This window comes from Anabrus simplex, chromosome 6 (genome assembly GCF_040414725.1).
Source record: "Anabrus simplex isolate iqAnaSimp1 chromosome 6, ASM4041472v1, whole genome shotgun sequence".
In the NCBI taxonomy this organism is placed as follows: Eukaryota; Metazoa; Arthropoda; class Insecta; order Orthoptera; family Tettigoniidae; genus Anabrus; species Anabrus simplex.
In genome coordinates, this window is record NC_090270.1 from 309,563,686 (window position 1) to 309,581,347 (window position 17,662).

The window sequence follows — 17,662 nt, forward strand, 5'->3', positions numbered from 1 at the left end:
TCCCATACACTGAAAACATACTGGAATTGGGGTCTTACCAGAGACTTATAAGCCCTCTCCTTTACATCCTTACTAGAACCTATATACACCCTCCTAACCATGTGCAGAGATCTGTGTCCTTTATTTACAATCCCATTTATGTGATTACCCCAATGAAGTTCTTTCCTTATATTAACAACCAGATTCTTACAATGATCCCCAAACGGAACTTTCACCCCATCAACGCAGTAATTAAAGGTGAGAGGACTTCTCCTATTTGTGGAACTCACAACCTGACTTTTAACCAAGTTTATCATCATACAATTGCCTACTGTCCATCTCACAACATTATGGAGGTCACGTTGCAGTTGCTCACAATTTCGTAACTTATTTATTACTCTATATAGAATAACATCATCCGTAAAAAGTCTTACCTCTGTTTCCACTCCTTTACTCATATCATTTATGTATTTAAGAAAACATAAAGGTCCAATAATACTGCCTTGAGGAATTCCCCTCTTAATTATTACAGGGTCAGATAAAACTTCACCTACTCTAATTCCCTGAGATATATTTGATAGAAATATAGCAACCCATTCAGTCACTCGTTTGTCTAGTCCAATTGCGCTCATTTTTGCCAGTAGTCTCCCATGATCCACCCTATCAAATGCTATAGACAGGTCAATCGCTATGCAGCCCATTTGACCTCCTGAATCTAAGATATCTGCTATATCTTTCTGGAATCCTAGAAGTTGAGCTTCAGTGGAATAATCTTTCCTAAAACCGAACTGCCTTCTATAGAACCAGTTATTAATTTCACAAAAATGTCTAATATAATCAGAAAGGATGCCTTCCCGAAGCTTACATGCAGCGCATGTCAAACTTACTGGCCCGTAATTTTCAGCTTTATGTTTATCACCCATTCCTTTATACACAGGGGCTACTATAGCAACTCTCCATTCATTTTGTATAGCTCCTTCAACCAAACAATAATCAAATAAGTACTTCAGATATGGTACTATATCCCAACCCATTGTCATTAGGATATCCCCAGAAATCTCATCAATTCCAGCCGCTTTTCTGGTTTTCAACTTTTGCATGTTATTGTAAATATCATTGTTATCATACGTAAATTTTAATACTTCTTTAGCATTAGTCTCCTCCTTTATCTGGACATTATCCTTGTAACCAACAATTCTTACATACTGCTGACGGAATACTTCTGCCTTTCGAAGATCCTCACATACACACTCCCTTGTTCATTAATTACTCCTGGAATGTCCTTCTTGGGACCTGTTTCTTCCTTATAATACATATATATATATATATATATATATATATATATATATATATATATATACCCTTCCATTTTTCACTAAAATGTGTATGACTGCCAATTATGCTTGCCATCATGTTATCCTTAGCTGCCTTTTCGTTGCTAGATTCAATTTCCTAGTAAGTTCCTTCAATTTCTCCTTACTTCCACACCCATTTTTAACTCTGTTTCTTTCCAGTCTGCACCTCCTTCTTAGTCTCTTGAAATGTGGTATTTTAGAAGAAAGCTGAAGGTGAGATGGATATATCGAAACACGAATGAAGAGATACTGAATAGAATTGGTCCAAGACCAACTACAATTACATCAGACCCTAATGCAGAAAAAACATGGCGGACATCGGCGTGCGATATGAGAGGTTAAGGGGAAGGTTATGCATGTTTATTCCGAGTCACCTAAAGAAAATATCACAAGTCGAACCTCATGAAATGCAACTCACTAACTCAAAATATGAATAATTAAACACCATAAGTAGCGTTATCGCGTATTGTAAGTCTAAATGAAATTTCAGAGGGGAAAAAACGAAGGGAGAATTATTGTATCAACGTCAGGTTGAAACACAGAGTATCAAAATATTTCACATATGAATCTCCGGTCAGCAAATACGATATATAGATGTCAACAAAGTACATTATTAACCTTCCATGAAATACTATGTAACACCACCATTATGTAAAACACGCAAATAAATTTCCCCAACAAAATTTCAACCCTCCAAAATCCACCTGTATTGTTGAGTAAGTACAAGCGATATTTGTATGATAAACTTGACCGTCTAAAGCACTCGTCACCTTAAAACTCATCAGAATTAATGGCATAATTGTATTTTATATAAAAAAAGAACATATTCCTCACGTTAACTCACGGAAAATGGGGTTAGATTTAGTTTACTCATGTTCACTGTAAAACGTTGAAAATTAATTAAGTTACATCATTCTTGCACCACCGTTTAAGATTAATTTAGTCTCTAAGTCATAAATCTTGGTCATGATTTTCCGGAACTTACTGGGACTGATTTAATTCTCTTTGTAGTAAGGTACGTTGGCTGATAGGGTAAATGCTAGGATAGGCATCATTAGTTTTAACTTCGGAAGTTTGCGCGGCACTGGAATTAGATCACCACCTTCTATAGGTATATGTCTTCCCTCAGAATACATTTGATTTCAAAAATGATAAAATCATTAATGCACACAACATTAATAGTCCTATGATTCGTTTCGAAATTTTCCTTACGAATGCTCTTAACCCAACTTTGCCTTAATACTAGGTCTATTGAAAACGGGAACACTGAGCTCTTTCTTACATCCAGGCACACAGCACATTGAACTATAAACATACTGCATAGGTAAGTAAAAATAAAGAAAGTACTTTCGGAGAAGAACACGAGAATCAAAATTAACCTAATCACCACTGACACTGTTGGAATAAATAAGCTCTTGGAGAACAAACAGCTTCTTACGGCACCGAAAGAGGATCTATAATCTTCTTAAGACCATATATAAATACAATGTGCGATTAATAATATTCAAATTTCCGTAAATATTTGGTAACAACACGGCTTACACAAATCAAAACAAACGCATGCTAGAACTCCAGCTGCCGCCATTATGGACAGTTTCGATAGGTCGGTTAAGGTCTGAGATATTCTAGTTGGTCTTGATTGGTCAGAGGACATCGATTTGGCTGAGTTTGACTAGAATAAGAAGAGAAAAAATAATAGGACACATATTAAGTCACCCAGAACTTGTTCAGTTGGTTTTTGGGGTAGACCGTAGTATGAATATAACATGCAGATTAGAGCAAATGTAGAATGCATAGTTATGAAGAAATAAAATATTAGCACAGTAAGGGTGGCATGAAGAGCAGCATCAAACCATTTTATGCACTGATGACTCAAACAATAACAACAACAACAATGGAAAGCATCCTCGATCGAAATGTATGAGATGTCACTTCGTAAACTCAGTGGAATGATTTCCATCTCGATGTTTTAGATTGAGATAACGTACTTGGGTTCGCCAGAACAATAAAAAGTCATTCACTTCAATGAAGGATAGTATTTATCAATAAACAGTTCAAGTATGAGTGTCATAATTGCATCTGCCGCCAGTTTCAGTCTTTCAAACGTTCCCGTGATCTCAATATCGCTGTGAAAGGTATTAGAAGTCAGGAAGTACGTAGTTTCAACTCTTGCCGATAGATATAGCTGTCATCATGGAAGATATGGGATAAACACTTCGCTGAAAGAAACATACTTTTCTTTACAAAATGCAAATGTGGTGGTCGTAAGTGGTTCACTGAATTTTTCTTGTGAAGTAGACATAGCAATCTGTAACTGGTAACAACTTCAGCTGTTGATACGTTCTTATTTCCTCAATATCATTGTGAACTACAGAATAGGGATTTTATATATCAATGAGATTGGTCTGTACTGAGAATTAAATGCTAGGATAATATACCTTCGGTAATATTTTAACCGTGGTGTTAATGTTTTCATGGATCGTTAATCAAAGAATGTGAAATGGCAGTTAGGGAGGGACTGAGTTGTGTGGAAATACAGAAAGCAGTCCCGCCTAGGAATGGCGAAAATTTTTTTAATACCGATATATTGAAAACGTATTTCGATAATCGATATTTATTGCACATAATATATCGGTATAATCAAACGATATCGATATATCGTTAATGATAACCCAAAAAGTCCAAGACCAACTACAATATCATCAGACCTCAATGCATATACACTGACTGACAGAGCAAATGCAACACCAAGAAGGAGTGGTCAGAACTTTATGCCAATTGCAGGGTAGACTGACGTCACTGAGGTATGCTCATGATGTGAAATGCGCCGCTGTGCTGCGCACGTAGCGAACGATAAATGGGACACGGCGTTGGCGAATGGCCCACTTCGTACCGTGATTTCTCAGCCGACAGTCATTGTAGAACGTGTTGTCGTGTGCCACAGGACACGTGTATAGCTAAGAATGCCAGGCCGCCGTCAACGGAGGCATTTCCAGCAGACAGACGACTTTACGAGGGGTATGGTGATCGGGCTGAGAAGGGCAGGTTGGTCGCTTCGTCAAATCGCAGCCGATACCCGTGCAGCGCCTGTGGCGAAGATGGTTGGCGCAGGGACATGTGGCACGTGCGAGGGGTCCAGGCGCAGCCCGAGTGACGTCAGCACGCGAGGATCGGCGCATCCGCCGCCAAGCGGTGGCAGCCCCGCACGCCACGTCAACCGCCATTCTTCAGCATGTGCAAGACACCCTGGCTGTTCCAATATCGACCAGAACAATTTCCCGTCGATTGGTTGAAGGAGGCCTGCACTCCCGGCGTCCGCCCGCTCAGAAGACTACCATTGACTCCACAGCATAGACGTGCACGCCTGGCATGGTGCCGGGCTAGAGCGACTTGGATGAGGGAATGGCGGAACGTCGTGTTCTCCGATGAGTCACGCTCGCTTCTGTTCTGTCAGTGATAGTCACCGCAGACGGGTGTGGCGTCGGCGTGGAGAAAGGTCAAATCCGGCAGTAACTGTGGAGCGCCCTACCGCTAGACAACGCGGCATCATGGTTTGGGGCGCTATTGCGTATGATTCCATCTCACCTCTAGTGCGTATTCAAGGCACGTTAAATGCCCACCGCTACGTGCAGCATGTGCTGCGGCCGGTGGCACTCCCGTACCTTCAGGGGCTGCCCAGTGCTCTGTTTCAGCAGGATAATGCCCGCCCACACACTGCTCGCATCTCCCAACAGGCTCTACGAGGTGTACAGATGCTTCCGTGGCCAGCGTACTCTCCGGATCTCTCACCAATCGAACACGTGTGGGATCTCATTGGACGCCGTTTGCAAACTCTGCCCCAGCCTCGTACGGACGACCAACTGTGGCAAATGGTTGACAGAGAATGGAGAACCATCCCTCAGGACACCATCCGCACTCTTATTGACTCTGTACCTCGACGTGTTTCTGCGTGCATCGCCGCTCGCGGTGGTCCTACATCCTACTGAGTCGATGCCGTGCGCATTGTGTAACCTGCATATCGGTTTGAAATAAACATCAATTATTCGTCCGTGCCGTCTCTGTTTTTTCCCCAACTTTCATCCATTTCGAACCACTCCTCCTTGGTGTTACATTGTCACTGTCAGTCAGTGTATATCAATATTGGTTTATTCTGTCTGTGCATGCAACTGGTTGGTTGAGTTTATCTTCCTACTGGAATTCGCGGTTTAATGGAATATATCCATCAACGGCTGCTAATTTCAGATGACCATTTCCTGCACGGTTGCTAGGGTTATTCTTCCGTAACACAGATGTTCATTGACCCCCAGCCACAAGACATTTAGGCGCCAGCAGTCGAGGCATAGGTCCTGAATAAATAGTTTTTTGAGAGAAATAAGTACACCCGTAAAAGAGAGTGAAAAAAATAGTGTCAGAAATGCTTGATGAAGTTCATATAAACCTCGTAAATTAGTAGGAATGGCTGAAAATAGTTAAGAATATGATGCAGTATCTACCATGGCTTTGTCATTGCATTCTCGGAATAAATATGTCATTGGCCTTTTTTTCTGGTGAATAACATTAACTCAGACACTTAAGGGGTTAGAATTCATGGTTAAATTAGGTTTCGATGTTTTCTGGTTTATTGCTGATACCATTGCACCGATAGAAAAATGTTTGAACTTCTATGTTGTCGTAATAACTTGAAACTCTGCATACCAAATCCAGCAGATCTATTGAAGTCCCTATTTTTTCTCTTTGACAGTGTTTGCATATCCTCAAGTGTATTAGAAAACATTCTAGTAGTAGTACATAGCCTAGTCCTACCATGCAAATACGATGGGTACCATGAAAAACGTGTTGGCATTGATTGCGGCAAATTTTAGTAGAAATGCTAAAGCACGTGCTTTCAAAATGTTCACTACATACTACAGACTTCGAGGAAGGTTGCCACATGCTATTTTTCTCGTCACTCCGACATGATGTAATTTTGACCCATTTTTCTCGTAGTTTTATATTTGCTCGCGGAAAGAAATGCCACTACCTTCCTGAAGTTTACTTTTGCAGAATGGTACACAACAATAAACCATTGTTGATCACGCGCAATAAACATCCTGTGAATATAATGTTTACAATAAATACTCTCCCGGCTCTTGTATATTTATCAATATGCACAAAACATTTTCTTAATATAAATCCACAGCTTGTTTAGTCCTTTGACCGGGTCAGGAATGGAACGAATCAAGCCCCCATCTGGCGGCGAGGATGGGAACTGTGCCGGGTGCCGACGCCTGTCACACTCCTCTGGGTCAATGATTAATGACTGACAGATGAAATGAAATGATATTGGAGCGTGTCGCTGGAATGAAAGATGACACGGAAAACCGGAGTACCCGGAGAAAAACCTGTCCGGCCTCCACTTTGTCCTGCACAAATCTCACATGGAGTGACCGGGATTTGAACCACGGAACTCACCGGCGAGAGGCTGGGCCGTTGCTGCCTGAGTGACGGAGGCTTCTATTTTCTAAATCTTATGTTTAAATATAAACCATATTCTCACCACAAGCTGAATACACAAATCAACGCCTTTTATAATCAATTTTAAGGCTTATCTCACCTAAAAACTCACTAACTTACCTTTTTGTTACACAGTTTCCATATACGTCTGTGTTGTACTGGAGGACTAACACGAAGTCTAGCGGAACTAGAACGTACTTCTCGCTGTGGAAACTGCCACTAATCACGTAGGCAGCGGTGTTACATATTACACCGTTCGTATTTGAATTATAGTCCAGCCTATTAGTGGCTCAGAGCAAGGTTTTGATTAGACTGGATATTTCTAGGTTGCAATTCCACCTTCACTAGCACCATCTCTTACAGAATTATCGGCGTACTCTAGTGCGGATGTTAATGAAAATAATAATTCAAAGAAGAACGATGTATTTATGGAAAAACCGATATATTATGCGATAAATTGATCAAAATTTCGGTATCGATATATCGATAAATCGAAAGGTAAATATCGGTATATTGTAAAAACCAATACATCGTTGCCATCTCTAGTCCCGCCTTGCCCCGACATCAAAGTCTTAATTTAGTGATGGAAATATCGAATGTTTTATACTATCGGTACACTACCGATTATCATCCAACTACAATATCTCAGACCTCAATCAAGCTATCGAAATTGTTCATAATGGCGGCAACTGGAAGGCTAGGATGTGTATGTTTTGATTTATGTAAATCGTATTGTTACCAAATATTTACGTACATTTGGATATTATTCATCGTAAATTATATTTATGTGCAACATAAAAGGCTATACAGCCTCTTTGATTGTCATAAGTACCTGCTTGTTCTTAAATAGGCTAATTTTTCGAAAATTGACAGTGGTGATTAGGTTATTGTTGGTTCTGGTGTTCTTCTCTGAAGATATTTTCTTTATATTTCAATTACCGGTGCATTATGTTTCTTTGCAGTGCAATGTGCTGTGTGCCTGAATGCAAGTCGAGTTATAGGGGTTTTACATAAGCTTCAGTGTTCAGATTACCAAAAGACCCAGTAGTAAGGCATTCATAGGAAAACTTCGAACCAAATTTTAGCCCTAATAGTGTTTTGTGCATTAATCACTTTGATACAAAATTTATTGTAAGTTTACGGAAGATGTTATACCTATAGAAGGTTTTGACCCAATTGGTGTGCCACGAAAACTACCGAAGTTAAAATTAAACCTGAATCCGCCCAGCGTGCCATATATGGCACGGCAAACTACACCGTCTTCTTGGGCTCTTATTATTGAAATCACGCGCATTGTCTTGGTTACTACGGTTGTGATGATATAACTTCTATGGAAGTTAGTTATATGGAATGTAGCTAATTAGAACTCTTTGGATGTTTAATGCTCTTTGACTTATTGTTAACCTCGTTGACGTAATACATAACATAGTCTCATACCTATATGCTGAGATTTATTTAATAAAACCTATGTAAAGGTCAACAGTCGTTCATAATCCATTTTTTTTAACAAATCTAATGCAATACCACTTGAAAGCAACTACACACTCGACTTGGATCCAGATTCGCCAACAGCCACAGCTCGCTGGAATCATGGGTCCCAAACGTTCCAAAACTTCCTAAGAGAATTTCCGGAAGCTACAGAAGAGCAAAAGCTCCGTCTGCTAATAAACCATATATCTCCTGCAGTCTACGAACACTTAAGTTATTGCCGTTCTTATAATGATGCAATATCAACACTTAAGAACTTATACCTCAAGCCGGTAAACGAAATATTCGCTAGACATCAACTCTTTACTCGGCGACAACAACCTAACGAATCAGTCGACAGCTATCTAGAACCACTAGGAATTCTCAGTAGAGATTGCCAGTTTAAAACCTTGACTGATGAAACTAATTGTGATGACTGCATACGAGATGCGTTTATCAGAGGATTAGTCAGTCTTGTTATTCCCCAACGCTTATTAGAGAACACGACGCTTACCCTTTTGGATGCTTACGCTCAGGCACGGTCTTTAGAACAGGCCCAATTACATTCTCACTTATACGACAATGCTTCAATTAACAGTATTGGTGATACAGATGACATGTGCCGAAAGGTAAATAATCACTCTCCAATTGAGGAAAATGTCCTTACTCCCGATTCAACAGCGGAAACATCGCTCTCTAAATGCAACTTTTGTGGTTTACATAGGCATCACAGGAGTAAATGCCCTGCCAAAGGTTCCGTTTGCAATTCCTGTGGAAAACTTGGACACTGGGCTACTGTTTGTAGGTCTACCTCGGTTAAAACAAACTGCCCCATTGTCAGTTATCACTTCGTGCTGCATATCTTCTCAAACATCTAAGGTTAAGACAGGCGTGATCATTAAGGGACATTCTATTTCGGGCATGCTCGACTCTGGTAGTGATCTGAGTTTTATAGACAATTGTGTCGCTCGAGAACTATATTTAAAAATTCATCCTACCTCTGTAGAAATGGGTCTTACTTCTACCACACATAGAGCAAAAATCATTGGTGAATGTACCGTAGATATTAAAATGTGTGGACACCATTATTCAAAAATAGTGTTGTCAGTCCTGCCTAACCTCTGTTGTGATCTGATAATTGGTCATGATTTAATGAAGATGCGCTCCTCTGTCCAGTTCGACTGAGGAGGTTTTAAAGCCCCTCTCCGTATTTGTGGACTAGCGGCAGCCAAAGTTAAGCCTGCTGTACTATTTTCTAACAAAGTACTGAAGCATGTCACATATTGTAAAAATCCTGTATGTTGCTATTCTGAAATAAAACATTCAAATTCTTTCTCAATACTCTCTTAAAATATGTTTGTCCTTAAAACATGCAGGTGGAGATATTTTTTGGACCAGAGTGTATACCAAGAAAAAGGTCCTAAAGCGAATGCCCAGTATGAAGCAGAATTTGGGAAGTGCGCAGCACACCTTGTAACAATACTGGATAATCTTCGACCGGACCTGAAAAAAATCCCTTCAAATTAAACTTCGACAATCAATTCACTGGAATGGGATTGCTAACACATCTTGGTGCACGGGGATACAGTGCTACAGGCACACTCAGAGAAAATCGCATTCCTAAGGATTGTAATCTTAAATCTTCTGCTAGCATGAAGAAAGAAAAACGGGGTAAATATGATTACCTAAAGAGCTTGGAGGAAGGTGATCAGGTTTGCCGTTGGGTGGATAATTCAGTAGCAACTGCAGGATCAGTCGTGAGTGAGACAATGGAGTGAGCGGCTGTGCTGAGTATAGAGTGCTGAATATGGGCGATTCACTAGTGCAGTAGAGGGCATCTATAGGAAGGTGGAATGGAGGAGTGAATTGTGAAAAAGTGAGAGGAGAGATGAAAAATCGGCAGCAAATGGGTGTATTGGTAACCTTGTTCGTCGCCGCAGTCTTATTGGAAATTGGTGGAGTTGAGCTAAACCCGGGGCCTGGACCAGTTGAAGCAATCGGATGGGAAGAATACGAAATGATTAAGGGACTGATCAAAGAAGCATGTGAGGATGAGCAAACAAGAGACATGATTAGAGAACAAGCCAACGAAATAAATAAGGAAATACAAGAGTTAAAACAGTGTGTTAAAGAGGAGATGAATTTGATAAAATAGAGAGTGGCTCAAAACACGGAGGAACTAGAACGACCGAAGACCAAAGTCAGGGATTTAGAGGACGAACTGAGTCAAGTAAAGCGGTCTGAAAACGGGACTAACCAAGAGCTCAGGAGGAAAAACCTTTTTATTTATGGTGTGCCGGAAGGAGACAACGAAAGCAAGGTGGAAATAATTTAAAGTGCTAGAAGTAATACAAAATAAAATGAAGATAAACTTTAGGGAGGCGGACATAGACGATGTATATATAGTGGGGAAATTGAAGGGTAGGAGACCGATCAAGGTTAAGTTAACATCAAACCTGATGGCGGAAATAGTGCTGAAGAATACCAGCAACTTAAAAGGTGAGTTTGGGTGAGAAGGGACATGGACAATGGCGTCATTAAGGAACAAAACATTTTACGCAGGCATCTAGGCAAAGCAAGATTTCAAGGCCTAAAGGCCTAAATTAAAGAGCAGCGTTTGATCGTTGGAGACGGTGGCTGGTGACGCACGTGGACACCAGCTCAGCTACAGGAAATAGACGGAAAACACCAACATCAGCAGAGTGTAACGTGTAAGGAAGTAGCAAAAGTAAGCAAGGTAACGCTGACGTAAGTCAGTGATGACGTAGGTGGGAGCGATACGGCAGAAGGAAGGGGAGCGGTCAGGGGTACACAAGGGAGCGGAGGGTAATATACTGGAAGGTAGCCCTTTCGAGCAACGCCCAGGGGTCAGCAAAGGGATTGAAGAAAGAAGACAAGAGACAATGGTAAAGGGTAAGAACCTAAGTCTAAACGATTTATGGGCAAAGAGAAATAAGTTACAGGCTGGTAAGGGGGCAAAGAGAACGACAAAACGCCTTAAACTCCAGAAGAGGATACGGTAGAAATATCTAGAATGACCAGAAGTAAGTCAGGGAATTTAGACCATAAAAGTAAAAAAAAACTAGAGTTAAAGGTATCATGTGTTAATATCGAAGGAATATGGAACAAAATAGGTAACGAAGACATTAATGAGCTACTGGAAGAAATGGATATTCGTGCACTTGTAGAAACTTGAGCTGATTACAAGAAAGACTTAAAGATTGAAGGGTGTATTGTATTGAGTTAATATTGATCAAGAAGATCCAATAGAGGAAGGATATCGGGAGAAATTTCGGTGGTAATCAAAAACAGCTTAAAAGATAGGATACAGCTCTTAGAATTTGAGTTTAAGGAATTAATCTGGATTAGAATGTTAGACAGGGTCAATAGGAGGAATGAAATATGTGTAGCTTTTATGTATAATCCACCTTTGAGCTCCCCACTTTCACAGAATGAGTTTTTGAGAAGTTAGGGACCGAAATTAGACGAATGAGAAGTACGTATGATCATGCAAGCATTTTTATTATGGGTGATCTTAACTCGAGGGAAGCCAGTTTATAGTCAACATGAGGACGATGTATTAGTAGTTAATAGAAATAGCCAGGATAAAGAATGTAACAGAAATGGAGAAAAACTAATAGAATTATGCGCGGTAGAGGAGCTTTATCCCGTGGGGTGGGGGTAGCGTTCCTACCTCTCACCCGGAGGCACCGGGTTCGATTCCCACCCAGGTCAGGGATTTTTACCTGGACCTGAGTGCTGGTTCGATGTCCACTCAGCCTACGTGATTATAATTGAGAAGCTATCTGACGATGAGATAGCGGCCCCGGTCTATAAAGTCAAGAATAACGGTCGAGAGGATTCGTCGTGCTAACCACACAACACTTCGTAATCTGCAGGCCCCCGGGCTGAGCAGCGGTCGCTTGGTAGGCCAAGGCCCTTCAAGGGTTGTAGTGTCATGGGGTTTGTTTGTTATAGACGAGCTTTATATATTGAATGGATAGTGGTTCGGTGATGAGAGGGGAAAACTAACCTATATAGTAGAAAATGGGGGCAGTACAATTGACCTAGTTGTAGGCTGTAGGGATAGTTTGCATGTTATCAAAGATATATGCCTTAGGGATTTGGGGGAGGCAAACCATATGCCAGTATCTATAAAATTAATGATGCAAGATATAAGAGTGCAGGAGGTAGTTTACAAAGGGGAGGAAAATACCCAGGTATCGTTGGAGAGAAGAATTAGGGAATGAATTTAGAGAGTAGGTACTTCAATGGAGAGAATTTTGAGATCTGGAAAATAGGTATTGTAAAAATGATTTAAGAGAATAGAGTTGAAAAAACCCTAACCATGATAGAAAATGTAATTGGAATGGCAGGAAAATATATGAGGCAAAATCCAGGTAGAACGCAGATAAAATGTGAATGGTATAATAAAAAACGTACAAAGAAAAAGTCACTGGTTATGAAGGCACTTAGGAGATACAGGGAGGATGCTGGTCGAGTAGCTATAAACGAATTTTGTAGAAAAAGGAAAGAATACAGGGAATTGTTAAGAAAGACGAAGTCGGAATGGCAACAAAAGATGGCTGCAGACATAAAAAAAGTGTAAGGAAAATGACAGTAGGAAATCATGGGGTAAAATAAATCAGATGACCAATAAGAAATCAGGTTCAGAGGGGGGGGACCAATATAAGTCATAGTACATGGGTCCAGTATTTCGAGAAATTATAGAATAAAGAAGACAAATGGAGAACAAATCATGAGGGGATTATTGTCTCGGGGGGCTTGAGTGTCACTCTGCCTGAATTAGATGAGGCTATTTCGACTCAGAAAATAATGATCCATTTGCAAGGAGCTAGAAAGGAAAAATAAGGAGCTATTTTTTTGGTATCACATATGAATTTTGGAAGGAGGTGGGAGAGCGAAAAGGCATGTGGGAATTTTTGACAATGGTATTCAATGAAATCTTAGAGAAAGGGTTATTCCCGAAAGCTTGGAAAGAGGGGATAATATGCCCTATATACAAAAAGGGGATAGATTAAATCCTGGAAACTATTGGGGAATTACATTATTGGATACATTGGGGAAAGTATATACAAGCAAAGAGACTAAGGAACTTGGTGGAGAGACATTCAATCCTGTCGAGATTTCAGAGTGGATTCCGAATAGGGAGAAGGACACTAGATAATATTTTTATGGTGAGAACTCATATTGACAAATATGTAAAGAAGAAAGGAGGTAAGATCTATATAACATCAATAGATTTAGAAAAAGCATTTGATACTGTGAAGAGGGGGGGGGGGCAGTCGTTACTAGATTGCGACAAGTTGGAGAGTCATGTAAAATGATAAGAGCTATAGAAAAGATGTATCCTGAAGTAAAGTGTACTGTCAGAGTGGAAGAAGGTGTAGTAGTAGGAGAGAATGAGTCTGAAACAGGGGTGTAAAGCGTCACCGATTTTATTCTGTTGTATGTCCGGCGCTCCCTTTTCGCTCAGCCAGCCAGCTGCACGCGCGCCTGTGTATCATTCTGCTAGCTTCGACGCGCAGCCCTCAGTGCGCGTGCCTGACCATCGAGTGTACTATAAATAGGAGCTCCCGGCCTGCTCACTTGCCCACTTGCCCCGGTGTCCAGCTCCAGAATACACCCTACGTCGAGCACGGAGGCTACTCCTCTTGAAAATGTGCTTCGACCAGGTGGACTGAATTTCTGGCAGTGCGAGGTTTCACCTCTGGTCACCGCTCCTTTACCTGTTTCCACTGCCTATGTTCCGTAATTCTTTTACAAGCCATTTTCATTCCCTAACTTATGCAAGCTCCCTTAGTTTCGCTAGGTGGAATTTCTTCAATCAATTGAACTTGCTTTTTAGGAATTCAGGCACTTCAACAAACAAGGACTCTCATGAACATTTATGTTAGTGTGCCAGATAGTTCTCGACTATCAACGTGTCAATTCACAAAGACTATCTTTTCAAGATAGAAGTGTATATAAAGACTGCAAACCTGTACATATTGTATAAAGACAGACTTTTCTCAAGATTCAATATTCCTTTTTGCTTCAAAATAAATTTCAGTTATTTGTGTAAATATTATAAAGTGAAGCAATAAAAGTTGTGTTCTGTAAACTTCAACCTTGGTTACAACATATTCCTATTGTTCATTAACGATATACTAGAATTTGAAGTTGAGAAAAGATTTGCACTGCCATGTTTAAACAATCAGGATATTCCTGATCTTGTCTTTGCTGACGACATAGTGAACCGTTCCGTTCATGGTCAAATAGGGACAATTATAATATGGCAGATGAGGCCACAAAGGAAGGACATTACATTTGATATTATCGTGCAATAGGACGCGACATTGCGCGCTCCTTCAGAGAGCAGAGCGTCAGTAGCGAGCTGAAGTACCTAGCATGAACAATTAAATTTTTGAACCTACGCAAACCACTTATCTTATAGCGTCCGACGCCAACAATTTCACGTGAAACCGTGGGGAATTCAGCTTGGAGGGAAACAAAACTCATTGAATATTTCTACCCACAAGAGGAATCGCGCAATTTGGAAATAATAGTTATAATGTGCATAATTTTCTGCACATTTTGATATGCTACATGACGGTATTAACAATCTCAACGAATTAATGAATAATTATCTCGAGTACCGTGAGGGAATTTTCATCTCCGCGCGCACGCTTTCTAGTGGACCACACAAGAGGATCTTGCGGGCGTGGGTAACGCTCGTTCATAAATACAGCCCGCGAGCCTGCGAGGAGCATTCTCTGTGCGCATCGCTGACTGAAAGGAGTTCATGTCTGACGGCACCTCAACGACAAGAAGACAGCCTTTGTCTCCACGCATCGCAGTTACAGACTGCATTGTCCTAGTGATAAGTAAGTAACAATCTTATGAAATGTAAATAGGAACTTTATACAGCAAACTGATTGAACTGATTTTCTTTGAATAAATTTCTTTTTCATTAACTTCTCCACGCAAAATTATATATAACAATCTGATGCTAACGTGTTCTCAACTAGTGTTACAAGTTAGGGTATGCTCGGAAGGACAGTATTGTTTCAAGTATGTTAAATTAATCTCGGTCAATTGCAAGCTCCATTTCTAATGGGAATCGTGTGACTGCTTCATAAAGATAAACTTAAAGGACAGTAGATAGCTAAGGGAATGAGTCAGAAGGCATAAGGGGAACCTAGGCATCGAAATAAGAATACGTAATAACATGGTTTTCCTTGCTGTTCTCTAACATTACGAATTCACCCGATACTGCCATATCACCGGGCGAGTTGGCCGTGCGCGTAGAGGCGCGCGGCTGTGAGCTTGTATCCGGGAGATAGTAGGTTCGAATCCCACTATCGGCAGCCCTGAAGATGGTTTTCCGTGGTTTCCCATTTTCACACCAGGCAAATGCTGGGGCTGTACCTTAATTAAGGCCACGGCCGCTTCCTTCCAACTCCTAGGCCTTTCCTGTCCCATCGTCACCATAAGACCTATCTGTGTCGGTGCGACGTAAAGCCCCTAGCAAAAAAAGATACTGCCATATCATCACGCTGGGAGCTGTGGTACGTGCAAACAACGGGACATCCGTCACCACAGCGAGGCGACGAACGAGGGCCCGCTAGCAGCCTACATCGCATCCAGTCGAGGCACCGTAAACAACGAGGAGGCGGCGATCAAATCACCCGTACGAGCATCGAGCTGAACAACGCAGATTATCGTGATGACACCAATCACGAACCTCGGACTGGTGACTTTCATCCACAACATTAGCATGGCTTACTAAGTCGCATGTCCGAGAGGAGAACTGCTCAGGTGTAATCGCAGATGCAGGTCAGGCAAAGTGTAATTTCTCAGCATCGAGCAGAGATAGGATAGCTTCAAATATTTAAAGATGAAAATTAACGCTTTTAGGTTAACATGTAAATAGTAAATGTATCCTTGGGCACGTGTACATAGATTTATGCTCAGGACGCACACGGTTAGGACAGTTTAAATTGCATGCTATATTTCATTATTTGATTTAATTTGTGTCGTAACTTGTTGTACATAATGTCTTCAGTCACTGATAAAAGGGTAGTTGTGATTTCATTAACCAGAAGACTTGCACAGCCTGAAGTTTTTCTTATAGGCAGACCAAGAGTCTTAGGGCCTAGCTAATATGCATGAGGCATGTTTAGAGATAAGCGGTTTGTTGGTAGACATAATACTACAAGATCTCCTATATTTCCTTAATGCACCTGGGGTCTCGCACGATTTTGAGTTAATGCACCCATAAATAAACCAAAAACAAGAAACATGTGTTTGGGATGCCCAGAAATGATATATAATAGCCCTAAATTGCGCGATGAATGCAGGCATAAGAAGGGAAAAGATAGTTATATGTGCAGGAAAATGCACGAGAATGTAATGGAATAAACGCTCTAGGTGGGCTTGAATTATGAATAAATTTAGAGTGCTGTGTTTCGCACTGTATGAATAAGAATACGTGTTGTACGTACACGTGAGTTTTATTAATAAGAGGGCCTGGTAATTACTGGTATTAAATGGGACTAATATTGAAATGACTGCTAGTTCTCCTGTTGGTTTGTTTACTACTCGTCAGCCACACGTAAATCACCGCGGTTCAGCATGGCGCTCGAGTCGGGCAGGCTCACAGGGTCGCAAAAAGGGAAAGGTTACTGACGTCACTCGCTCGGGAAACTCTCTACATGTCTGGCTTGAACGATAAAGTCTCTGTCTAATGAAGGGATCTTTGACCTGACTCTTACAGGCGTTTTCAAAGTAAATTTTATACACGGCTGCTTGAACCTTTCGTACAGGTATTTGAGATCCATTATCTGCCTGCGCATTATAAATAAAGTGTTTCAACTGTATCATGATAAGAGAGCTTGTTCTGCGAAGTCATGAGTTCGAATCTTTTATGTCACCTATTTGTGTTGCATGTTTAGTTTTAAGTACGTGTGTGGTTACTTCAAGTCCTGCAGCATAATATCAGTAGGGATGAATTTTTATATCATTTATATAAGCGAGCTAGTTATCTCTTGATTCATTATTGGTTTAATTTTGTTGGAGGTTAGCCTTTGTCTGAGCCAAACGCATAGGATCGTAACCTGATTGCCACTGCATCTAAGTTTGGGCATACGAGCTTTTCACGCCATTTCCGCAGACGACTAAAGAAGATTAAAATGTTTATGTCATTACAAACAGAAGAAGAATTCCTTATATAAATTTGTTATTCATTTATATGTTAGTTATCTTACTCTCATTTTGTAATAAATATTTTATCCGAAATTTGCAACTAACATATATTTTTTATTTTAGCTTGTGTTAGTTTATAACCTGATCGCACAATTCCTCTT